At 45.4% G+C, this 12,786-nt stretch overlaps 1 protein-coding gene across 7 annotated transcripts in view; it reads right to left on the bottom strand.

Annotated features, from left to right (window-relative positions):
• Window positions 1-12,786, bottom strand: part of CDC14B (cell division cycle 14B) — a 640,126-nt gene that overhangs the window by 544,487 nt on the left and 82,853 nt on the right. The gene's annotated exons all lie outside the window — the stretch shown is intronic.

Here is a 12,786-nt window from a genome sequence, read left to right as displayed (position 1 = left end):
TTCACTTCAAAGGTGTCGGAGGAATGCGGGCGGCTGTGCACGCGCTTTTAAGCTCAATGCACATGCGCATTGAGCTTAAAAGTCACGGGCACTGCAAGGAATCGCCACGATTCCTTGCAAGTTAGATAAAGTGTAGATGAGCCCCTATAGTCTCGCTTGCTCGATGCGCATGCGCATCGACAGGCGAGACCTAAAAAGGTGCCTCGTTCTCCTCTGGACATGTGGCGGGACTACTTAAGTCTATCCAGGCCCGTTGCGGCTGGCTGAAGAGACATGTGGCAGGACTACCTACAACTGCCCCGGCTGCTGGCTCCTGCCTCTCCTCCGGCTCCCCCATACGTTAAGATTTCCTGACCAAGAGTTGGCGGCCGGGCCCGCCTTATATGGGTTGCCGTTGGTTGGGCGTAGCCGTAACCCTGCCCTACTTTGGAAGGTTCCAGAATGGGGGGGGATGTTCTGTTTGACTTTCATTTTCTACAGTTTACCGTTATTATTCCTTGTTTGTTGTGTTAAATTAAAAGTTCAAGTTCATTAATGGTCTACGGATTTTGTTTTACCATTTCTTTCTTTTCAGGTTGTTTTTATGCTAAGTTTCTGCTAACAGAGGTTGAGTAACACGGAAACACGTGTAGAGGGATGACGCAGATTTGTACATTACATACACACAAACTCAGACGGGGGGACAGTACAAGTACGACATACAAAGACCCAAGACGAATATAAAACAGTTATTGGTCATAATTATCTCTTTCCGTCAGTGAATTTGAAACAAGGCTGGGTTCCCGTCTTGACGTTGCCCGACCTAGGAAAACTTGAGCATGCCGCTGAAATTGTCCTGGCGAAATCTGTGCCATCGGGCATAATCAAACGTGGTGGTTCTGTCTGGTCTGTCTATGTAAGTCGGGTTCTTCTTTGTCTCGCGCTTTTTCTTGTCCTGCCGGTCTGTCGTTCCTGTCGGCCCTTTGCCTTTACTCACGCTCAGTAGAGTCGGGCATTGGGCTTTCCAGTGTCCGACATACCTACAAAAAGCGCATTGGGCTGGCCCTAAGTCTGGTCGTCTTTTGCATAGTGTCGGGGGATAAGTTGTGGGTAGCGATGTCCTGGGGTTGTCCTGTCGGTATATTTCTCTGCTTGGTTTGTCCTCGTCTTTTCTCTGTCGTTGCATAGCCTCTCTGCGCCACATACCCAGACTGTCGAGCATAATTGGCGTTGTCTTATTATTTCGAAGGGCTATTTCTAACGTTTCTATTTTATCAAGGTCAAAGGATCCTGCCAGTGGCCACTGTTTGTCTTGACTATTTTCGGTATACCTGTGCCACAATTTATTATAGGCTATGGTGACTAATCCATAGTTTATGAACATGTCCTTATTAGGGGTGCCTTCTAGTGGAGCTATATGGTCCACCTCTAATACACGGTCCGGGCTAAACAGGCTATTAATCAGTGGGGAGAAGACAGACATGACGGCTCGTAACGAGGGACTAAAAAGTCAGCACTGCCTATCTTATCACTAGGTGCAAAGACCGGACAGAATATTTCTATTCAACGTTGTTTGCAGGCAGTGAATACCTCATGGATCAAAAATAACAAAAAAAGACCAATAAATAACAATGGGGAGAATGAGTAGGTCCGCAAAGATCTGCGTTACCTACCCTTTTCACTATCTGCAAAAAGGGTGGTCTCTTCCCTGTTTGCAGACAGGGAATCTCCAGGAAACAATAGTTTTGCGAACAACAGTTCAGTTTCAAGTAATTATTGAGTGGGGGAGAAAAAATAAGCACGGCTGCTGCCCTACCTATCCTCCACTGCTTGCAAAGAGAGAGCCCGTTGTTTCTCCGTTTGTAGACAGTGAATCTCCAAATAAATAAAGAGCAATAACAATCAAGCAATCAAGCAATTATTTCGCAACTTGTCGTGATTACACGACCTTACCCGGACCATGTGGACAGTTTCTTGTCTTCCGAATCCAGCGCCCGATCGTCCTCTTTTTCTCGTATTTCTCACGGCACTCCTGATGGTCCCCAGTCAGGACCGTAGATCACTCGAGAGAGGTCTGTTCGGAACTAGTGAAGTTCGGATGATCGGCTGCCAGACGAGGGTCTATTGGGCAAGAGCTCTCCCGATCGTTGCAGTCGTTCACTCTGTCGTCGGGACCTCTCCCACTGGATCCACGAGTCGCTGATGGGCCCCACGCTTGGGACGCCAATTGTTAAAACCTGAGGCGGGTCGGGGACAATCGATATTTGCCCGGCGGTATTGCCTCTGTGACCCTCTAGTTAATTAACCAATGAAGAGGCAGGCGCTGGAGACTGGAAAGCAGGAAACAAGGTTTTTATTTTCTCCGGAGGAGAACACAACGAAACGGACAGAAGGTATCGTTCTGAGGTGCTCTAGATACATTTCTGAGGCCTGGCCTCTTATACCCTGGTTTATGACTTTATTGTAAATTACACATTCATGTTAAAGCTTTGATGTATGGAAAAGACATTCCCGGAAATCCCCTTTGGGCCCGTTCCCACACACATTTACAGTTGAAGTCCCCACCCTAGTCACAACAGGTGATGAGTATCACGCAGCTGGATATTCCGCCGATTCACGGAATGTGGGGGGTTTTGATCGGATCTCATGGGGTGGGGGCTTTGATCAACCCGGGGATCCTTTGATGGGGGAAGCTTTCTATTGTACGGGGAGGGGCAAGGAATGGTATCGGCAGAGCTGGGTGTCGGCCTGGGAACGGGGAAGACAAAACGGGCACACGGGGGAAAAAGGGGTTTGCATCTAAGGGCCGGAGATCGTGAAAGGGAAGCAGGGTGGTGTCGCGCTGGGAACAGGATGAGGGCCTGGGGCAGAGCAGCGCCGAAGAGGGGTTTATGACTCAAGGCAGGTGCAAGCAGGGGGGTGGTCAGCGTGCAGGCTTAGTGAAGGCGAAGGGCTATGTCAGGGGCCAGCAGCATGCAAAAGGGTTCGCTCTGATCGGGGCATCTAAAAAAAATGGCGGGCGCGCACGACAAAAGTGTGGCATCAGGGGAAGAGGCAAGATGGCGCAGATAATGTTCACCAAAACGTACTAATTTTCAACACAAGACACTAAAACTTACTCCGATAGCATGGTATATCCCATCCCCCTTCCTTGCATGACGGTTTATGAAGTACCCCCCTCCCCAACATTGCAGAGTGCCTGTCGCCCTTCCCCTTTGAAATTCAGGGGTCCATGGCTCCCCTGGTTCCACCTCCCTCTACCCCATGAGCATACAAGAATAGAGCAAGGTGCAGGTATGGTACATTTTGGACGCCGCTTCGGTCTGCTGCAACTAATGACTCATCCCCACAGCAATTTCAAAGGGTTAGTCAAACACTTCAAGGACCTGTCAAAAGTGTCATTTTGGGGATGGTAGACACACCATTGTTGTTTTTCAAGCTGGCAGTCCATCACTGCCACCCCTGCCAACAATCTCTAATGTCTGCCTGGCTGCTTCGTATCATTGGGCATATTAAGCTTTGTCTGTCTCTTCATCCACAGGATTCATGTCTCTAGAGCTGGGATCAGTATGCTTGTGCTGCCTTTATGCCTGCTTCACACGTCAGCCAGGAAGACTGGACTCTCCAACTCTCAGCCACCCATCCAGCCACTCCCATAAGTTCTCAGGTCTAGTAAAAAACATGTTTTACCTTCTGCTTCTATTCTCAGTTTTGCTGGAAACACCATAGCATATTTTAGTCCTCCTTCCCTGAAGACCTGTTTAACTTCCGTGAAATTGTGCTGTTTGTTTTTGTACTTTCATTGTAAAGTCAGGGAAAAATGTTATGGTGTTATCATATTTGACAGGTGGAGCACTACGAGCAGTCGCCAGGATGACATCCCTGTCCCGGAAGTTGAAGACCTGGGCTATTATTGTTTTGGAGGGGGGCTCCAGGCTTCGGAATACCCCTGGTTACTCTGTGGGCTCTGTCAATCGAGAAGTAGTTTTAGAGATCTCTCGGTTGCAGATGTTTCAGGACCAGGTCTTCCACAAAGAGATGTGCTGCGGATCTCTCTGTATGTTTGGTAACTCCTATGATCCATACATTATTCCGCCTCGATCTACCTTCGCAGTTGTCCAAATGAGCTTCTAGTAGTTTGCTCTTAGCATGTAGGTCACCGACTTGCTTTTTTAGCATAGTTGGATCGGCTGACAAGGAGTGTGTCATGTCTTCCTTCTTTAACCTGTTCCATGCTCATGACAAGGTCAGCTCGTCATGCAGTTTACTGGACCTGTGCTTATGACGAGCTGACCTTGTCATGAACAATGGTAAATATCCATTTGCAGCACAGGAGAAAAATCTCCTGTAGCATTGAAGGTGTTAACTCTGGCATCCATTTTGCACAGGTCTGCTCTGATCAGGGAAACCTCAGTAGTGACAGAATCCAAACGTGATTCAAGAGAGGTGCACACGTTATTAATAGCTGCCGTGATGTAATGTAGGGTGAGGTCAACGTCCTCAGCAGGGGCCTGTGCCTGTGATTGGGATCATTCTTCAGGGCTCTCCTGCATCTCTGGCCCTTTTCCCATGCAAATGTGTCCAGTTTGGTCTTGTACGAGGCGCGTCCAGCCTTGAAATCAGTCATGGGGCAATTTCAATGGGGGGGCTGTCTGTAAGATGGAGGTGGTGCACAAAACCAGCCAGGTACTCCCCGCCGCCTGCTCTAGGGTGGAACACCTCTTCCGACCTGACGGTTTTCCCCTGGCACGGTTCTCCCACTTCAGATGAAAGTCCCCATACATATAGGAACCACATCTCTGCCCCTTAGGCTCCAACTCGCCTGGGCCCCGAGAGATACAGCAGTCTTTTGGTGCTCTGCGCAGTGTTACAGAACCAGTACGTGGCCAAGACCCGTAGGTCAGCACTACTTTCTGGATGCACATGCGGCCCACCAACTCCGTTAGAGGTTTATAGTTCTTATTCTCTGTCTCTTACTGTCCTGGGCAGCACTGCTGTGTCAGGGGAAGAGTTTTGATGTTGCTTAGGCAGAAAGCGCCGTCATGCATAGGCTAGGTTCACTGGAGCCACTCTACACATCCCGCAGCGACCCGAGGCACCAGGTCCCTCTCCACTCTGAAGGCCGCCCAGCACTCGTCCTGCTAGGCACACGGAGGCGGTCAGCAGGCACACCCCACAGGGCGATCCACCAACAACACCAAGCTGGCCCCTTCATCACCTTCCCAGACTCTCTGCAGATGGTGTCCCGCTGTGCGGGAGAGTCGCCTTCGGTGGCCCGTGCCATCTCAGCGCATCTCGCATCACGGCCCCAGGTCAGCCTCAGCCCCAGGGCAACACTCCAGCGCTGCCACAGCACCACCTGATCGTTGCATCACTTCAATTTTACAGGAAGGTCGCAGGCAGGTCGTCTACTCATCCAGGCAATGCCTCGGATCACCACTCCTTCTGCCGCAGCCACCGTCTGTGTCAAGCAACGTCCCCTCTGCTGCCAAACCCCCGGCTCACTCTTGAGGTGCGAATCCGAACAACAGCGCCTTCTGCCCAAAGTAGACTCGGGCCACCCACACGCTGTTCCGCGAGCCCGTACACTGCTACTGCGCCTGCTTCACCCCATGATCAGGCCCCGCTTTAGGCTTGGCATCATCCGTGCCAATGCAGTTTGTGGGACTCAGGCTCAAGGTTGCAGTGAGCGATCCTTGGTGAGTTTGCTGCACTTTGTTCACAAATTATATGTCGGTTGGTATGGAATGTTGGGTGTGGACCACAGGAGCCGTGTTAATGCGCAGCCATCTTCCTCGACTGCTGGCCACGCCTCCTAGTGTCATCATTCTTAGTGTCTTTTATTGTCCCTTAAACTATCAGGCAGAATACATGTTAAAATTTCACAATGAAAAGGACTCGCATACACAATAGTATTCACTTATTGCACTGACTGATTGGCCTATCCTTCTAAAGAAGTGTAATTTCAAAATGGAATTAATCTTGTGGCAAGACCATTTCAACACATGGTGTAGTAAGGCAATTTTTTTAGATACGGAGAACTACATAGTCCTACAATCTGATGTATGAAGATCAGATTAGGACCTTCTCTGTGGCCAGTTCTCGACTGGTAAAGCAAGGTCTCTAGAGGAGTTCTGTTCCACATCAATTCATAAGAGATACATGCAGGGTCTTTTAACATCTGTGGTGTCACAAAAGATGATACTCATTGGAAGTTATACTGTAAGTGGACAATCTTGAGGTGGATTACCGCATGAAAAGTAACAGACTTGTTTGTTCTTCAGTGGTTCCTTTGAAGGAGACCTTTAAGCTTTACCATCTTTTATCATGATAACCAGTTATATAACTCAAACTCGTCAACAATGGACTGATAACACCAGTTCCAACTTCTCAAATCATATTCCCTACTCTTCTGAAACCATCAGAAAGAATTCTCATTCTTTCCCTTGTTTTCTTTAGTTCTTGCAGGACGAGAGCCACAATCTTATTTATTTGGTTTGACTCTCTAAAACTGATGGCATAAAGCAGTTCAGTTCTGCCTGGAAGCCCCCAGATTTTTGGGCAAATTCTTCTATCAATATCAACAAATTCCCTGCTTCAGATACTACAAAGCTTGTAAATGGCTGATCACCTTGTAGTTGCCAGACGTATCTTTCTATTTCAGAAGGATGTAAATTTAACTCTGAACGTTATGGTTTGTTTAGCTTCTCATGGCTAATCCTGCTGTACAGCCAACAATCATCATTCAATGATTTCAGCAGAACACAACAAGCTTGATGGAAAGGTAATAGGTAAACATCATGCAAGTAGTCTCCTGAAGAGCTTTAGACTCCCAAAACATGCTTCTTCAAATGTTCTAGAACTTACCCTTGGTCTGCTCAGTCTGGGTTTTTGATGGCTAGGTAAAGATCATCTTTGCTTTAATTGGCATCCGCAAAATCTATGAGTTTTTTTGTCTCATTTCTTTCTAAACGTTCTCGATCTTAAAGCATGAAAATTGAATGTAAGATAGTTCTCCCCTTCAGGTAGGTAGGTAGGTATGTATGTATATATATATATATATATCTTATTTTCAAGGAGAACTGAACACATTTCATTAAGTCACAAAAGAAAACAAGCATTGGAAATGCAATAGGTTGCGGCTTTGTTTAAGTTAAAGCCATTTGCTTTATTAATGGTATTGTATTTTATCTATGTATTATTGAGTGTATTATTGAGTTTATTTGGTTTTCTCTCTCTTTCCTATATATTCTTCTTTCTTTCCTAACTCTCGCAGCATGTTTACCATGTCCTCTTGTTTTTACTGGTCCTTAGTAACAAAACAGTTAATTGTCAACGTTTACTTTTTGATCCCCATCCAATGCTCAAGTCCAACCTGCATCTGACTTATTGTAACCCTTTAAGAAACAACTGTTTGCCGATATCTGGGTTATAACATCATTAGGTAGGGGTTTAGCAGCGCCAGACATATAAGCAGTTGTGTAAGATGGATGTTTACTAGACCCCTGAGGAATGTGGGGTTTTTAATGATGTGGAGTCCCACTAAACTCCGTACTTTTGGCAAAGCTATGAGCGTAGTCCATTTATAATACAGACTGCACATGTTTGAGGAAACAGGACTTTGGTCCAACTAGAGTACATCCTGACTACAGTAGAGGCCAGATTTGCGGTGCTAGCTCCATCCTTCTGGAATTCGCTTCCTCTTGCACTTAGGACTTCATCCTCCTACTTGGAATTCCGCAAACTACTCAAGACCTTCCTGTTTTCTAGATCTTCAGCAGCCTAGCTTCCATCCTCGCCTCCACTGATTCACCGCTGTCTAGCGCCATGAAACCGTCCCGGTATAAGTGCGCTTAATAAATATTTTAAAATTCAAATCCTGACTACAGTAGAGCCCCCGATATTTCATAGAAAGCTCACTGCAATTGGTTTAAGGACTAAATTCTATGGACCTGATCAAAGTGGCAATGTCTTTTTATCCATCTTCCTTGCAAGAACGTATGTTTCAGAAAACACAATTTTTTTAAATAAACACTGCACTTGCAATAGTAGCGCATGTCAATTGTTAATTCGGTAACTAGTGATGCTGCAACCTAATTTAGTATATCATCCACCCCAGTAAGCGGTCAGTCTTGCCCGCCAACCAATCCTAGTTAATAGGTTGCAGACAAGTGGTGGGAAATTCGCTACATGGCTAATATTTTCCTGGGTGCTGTGATGCCAGGAATTGAATAGCTATACAATTACTATACACTGAGACATGCAGTCTATGTATTCCCCACAGGCATAAATGAAGACAACGTCACGCATAAACAGACAAGTGGAGTAACATAAAATGTAACCCTAAATACCCAGAGGCTTATTTAAAAGCCCCCAGCGCAGAAAGTACAACACTTTTTTCCATGTTAAAAGTGACGCACCTCCGGCGTAAGGGTCTTGTAAATAAGCCCCCTAGTATATGCACTTTGGTTTTACATTGGTAGTTTTCGGGGGGTAGTGGAATGAGCTAGAGTTGATGGGTCAGTGAAGGCTTTATTTTACCAGCACAAACAGTTAGCAAGCACAGTCAGCCGGTGTACAGCGCGCAGAAGTTAATAGTGCAAAGTGGAAGTTAGCAGAATAAGGAGATTGTCTGGTCAGGCTGGTGGAAGCCAAAACAAGCCGGTGTTCGTGACAAGACATGAATGTGACAAAATCAGAAATAAAGGGGGTTGGGTAAAACCATGTGAGAAAGGAATGCCTACATAAAGCAGCACACAACATTGAATACAAATTCTGATGACAATTGCAGCCAACCAGTACCGCATACCGCCTTGGGCGTTAAATCTGACCAGCGGTGACCTCAGTGCAAGTTCGTACCACATCCACCTGCGCAATAAATATAAAAGTGCCTGCTCACCGAAGTGAAATGTCACCGGCTGCAGGCTGTAATTTCTTTCAGCTGTGCTATGACAGATGTGCTAATAATGTTGTTGTAGGTGCGGTTGCCAAGAGCTACAGTTGACTCCCAATTCAATGCACATGCGTGCAGTGTCAGCAGAGGTCCAGTTGTTCTCACAACGCACACAACAATTTTACACTGCCAAAGTCAGCAACACAAAAAATCCGGAAGTCACATACAAACATTTACTGCGAGTGTAAAAGACTCTCAGGCACAGGATTCAGGCAACTGCAACATGTTTGAATGTACACGGTCCTTGGAACACATTAATGTTAGTGTCTTGCACATGCCGCTTCTATAGGGAGATTAAGTGATTTGCCCAGAATCACAGGATGCCAAGGTTCGAACCCGGTTCCCCAGCTCCAAAAGTCGGCAGCTCTAGCCGTTAGGCTACATCCTCTCCCCATTTAGGAGTTTCTCACTGTGTGTTTAAGGATGTGTGCCCTGGAGGTGACAACACACATTTCATACCGTACACCACGGGTGTTCAGTGTTTAAGACGTTCAGGCCTTTTGTTAATGTACTATTGAAAAAACAACTCATGCTTTGACCAGTGTGACAACAGATAGTAAATGGATGAGTCCATATTTTCCTGCAATCTTTTTAAATCCCTTATGTGTTGGATGTATTTTGCAAGTGCCGCGTGTTCTGTGGAAAGAATGTGAGTGGCCTTATGATTAAAAATCTGAAATTGTGGACATGATCATTTGCGAAAGACTGAAAGCTCGAACTCTGTAGAGGAGCGCCGGTAGGTTGAGTGCTGCAGACAGTCGCCAGCTGCGTGGAACCGGCCAGCCTGGGTTTGTGTCGTTTTTCTGCATCCATTGTGAGCTTCAAGTCGATAATCCATCAGCGTCAGCCTATAACAATATGGATATGTTTGCATGTGTTGCTGGCCTGTTCTTCCCTCCCCCCCCCAACTCTGCCTGCTTCGTTTGGCATATATTAAGGGCACACAAAGGAAATTGCACTGATGGCGGCTGTGCAACCCTGTGAATTAATGAAAGCGGGTGCCATGCTGTAACGAGAGAGCGGCGCCGTGTAAATAAAAGTTAGTCACAATGTAAAGCAGGACCACATCCCGAGCCAATCACATCCAGCCTGGCCCTGACGAGGGTGGGATGGCATATGGAGTCAAAGATAGGACTGAAAACCCGTTGGGAGCGGGGAAAGATGGTGGCTGCCACAACCCTGTAAAGGAAAGGGGCGCTCGTATAAACGAAAGTTTGGGGCACGGTCGACATGATGAAACCTTATTACAATGGTGGTACTTGCGCTTTATATTTAAGCATGTAAAGCTAAAGCACGGTGCCACGACTGCTTCAAAAGTAAAGCAGTAAATTCTATTTCTTCACTTTTGAAGCAATGGCGGCACCGCGCTTTAGCTTAACATGTTTAAATCTAAAGCGCAAATGCCACCATTGTGAGCTCAGTAAAATGACCAGAAAAAAGGCATGTGTATGAAGGAGCGGGTCCTGCCATGATTATTACTGATTAGCAATGATGCTGCTGGGTGAAGCATGCAAGTGTATCTACACAAGGAACAGTTTAAGGAAAGTAGCAGCTGGGGGAACGTGAAGAGAATATGCTCGCTGACACTTAGTGCTGTTGCCTGATGCGCGCAAACGTGCCAGTTTGTGTAATAGCCTACGGAAACAAGCGCAATCCTCAGCGAGATCTAAAAAGCTGTCACCACGCCATTGTGGGAACGGAAAAAAAGATCTCACCGAGAAATTAGAAGACACTGTGTCACGCCACGGAGTAAAAGATCCAATCCCAGAGGGCGGGGCCAAAAGTGGACAAGGCGGTAACCAGCAGGGACTAAGAAGCCTCCTTTTCAATCAAGTTCCAGTGTTTACCATGGAGTATGATGCCAGCAAATGAAAAAAATGGGCGGAGCTTCTGAAAGCTTACAAAAGCGTATTAATTACAAAAGGCCATCACATGGCGAGAGCAGCGCATGCGTGCTGCTAACGCCAGGTGAGACCTAAAAAACAAAGCTACAGGTACAGGGTTGCTCCAATTTAGGAAAGAGTGAAGTACATCTCTTTAAAAACACAATAACACGATGCAGTAACAGGTCACTTCGGCCCCAAGACACAAAGTACTCCTCCAATCACTTGTTAACTGTATTCTTGCCTTTCACCGTGTAGAGTGCTCTGCGCCCTTTTGACTTGGATAATGCTATACAAATACCACATACATATATACACAAGAACTAAGTGTACAGATTCTCTAGCTCAATCAAACTTGGATGCTGTTAGATGATTGAAAGAATATGAAGCTAAAAAGCTTGTATGGTGCACAGTCCATATCCACTTTGACTTAGTGAGTTCAACTGATTAAAAAATTATATTGATACCACAGTGTTTGCGTCACATTTATTCCGGAAGCTATGACTTTACAGACGTTGGGGCTGAATCCATGCAGGAAGACATGTTTACATCAGCAGATTTATATCAAACTTCTGTTTATGCTTCTAAGACAAGTTTCATGCATGATTACTAGAAGCCTCAGGCCATGTGATAAAATGAATATTTTGCTATCTAGACAGTGAACTAAGGACTCCATTTTATTACAGCAAAAATAAAGTGTTATTGTTTTATATTGCTGGCGAGCTACCCCTTCAAAGGTTTTTACAATGCTTATTTGATTTCTTTACTTGGACTTTTTTCTAGGTTTAATTCTTGCAGTACTTCTATAAGTATTTCCACAGATTTTTTAAATTACATTTCTGTATATTATCCGATCATCCACTCATAAGAACAAAAGCTGACTTATTAGCTGCATTAAGGGTTTAGAGTACCACGAACTATCCGCAGTAGGTAGGTTAATTGTTCACACTCACTGGTAATGTTCTCTTTGTAAAGGTGTTTTTTTGTTGACTTGGTAGTTGTTTTATAAAGCAATGCATGATAGCTTAATACTCGTGTATGTGTCTCTACTAACACTGTGGAAATCCTTCACTCCAGTCTCCAGGGAGGTATATTCCCATTCATTTGTAGAAATATGATTTTATTATGTATGCGTGTTGGCTAGGATTACGTTCTATCTTTAAAACGGCAGATTCCAGGAGTGAGCTAGCTTAATCCTCCACAAATACCTACCCTGTTTTGTTCACAATGTGCTACCTCAAATATTTTACGAATTACTGTTTTTAACCACAACATGGGTGGGGACAATCTTCATTCTCCATCTATAGAGAACATGAGTTGTTCTTAGTTTGCAACTGGAGTTGCTGCCAGTGCCCTTTCCACCTTGGTTGCTTGCTGTTACCAGTTTGTTGTGGCATCAGAGAATAGGATAAAAAGCATTACTTACATGCATCAGGATACCACTTCTGCAGGATTTCTCCTGCAACAATGTATTGTATGTTTTTACGGCACGAGTCAGACTGGAGGAACAGACTTGCAATATGACAGACTCCAAACACATTCAACTTATCTAAATACGTTTAATTAAAGTTAAAGTAAAGTGGGCAGCACCAGCTTCTATCTCGAGGTAAAACCAGGCTCTGGCGTTCCCCTGCAAAGAGCACTAGTACACTGCTCCCGAATGAGGGTGGATGTGTATGGGAAACCCATCTCTGGGGCGGGGCCCTCTTACAACTGCATTATAAGGAGTCTATGAATTTTAAATACTCATGCGCTTAAAGATATTGCTTTGGAAAAGAACATTTATCGAACTTGCAATATGCGATATTTATCATCACACCATATAAATATCGAACCTGGGGTATCAGTTTTTATAAGGTAAGACAAATACCATATCCCCGACAGGAGTACCCATAAGGAGGGAATAAGAGAGGGATTTAACTAAAACATAGAGGTAATATAATTTCCCTATTGCACTGGAGTGCAGAAAGT

The sequence above is a fragment of the Lissotriton helveticus genome, chromosome 2_1 (assembly GCF_964261635.1).
Source record: "Lissotriton helveticus chromosome 2_1, aLisHel1.1, whole genome shotgun sequence".
Classification (NCBI taxonomy): domain Eukaryota; kingdom Metazoa; phylum Chordata; class Amphibia; order Caudata; family Salamandridae; genus Lissotriton; species Lissotriton helveticus.
The sequence above is the reverse complement of the archived record's forward strand: the minus strand, read 5'-3'. Positions and strand labels throughout refer to the sequence as shown.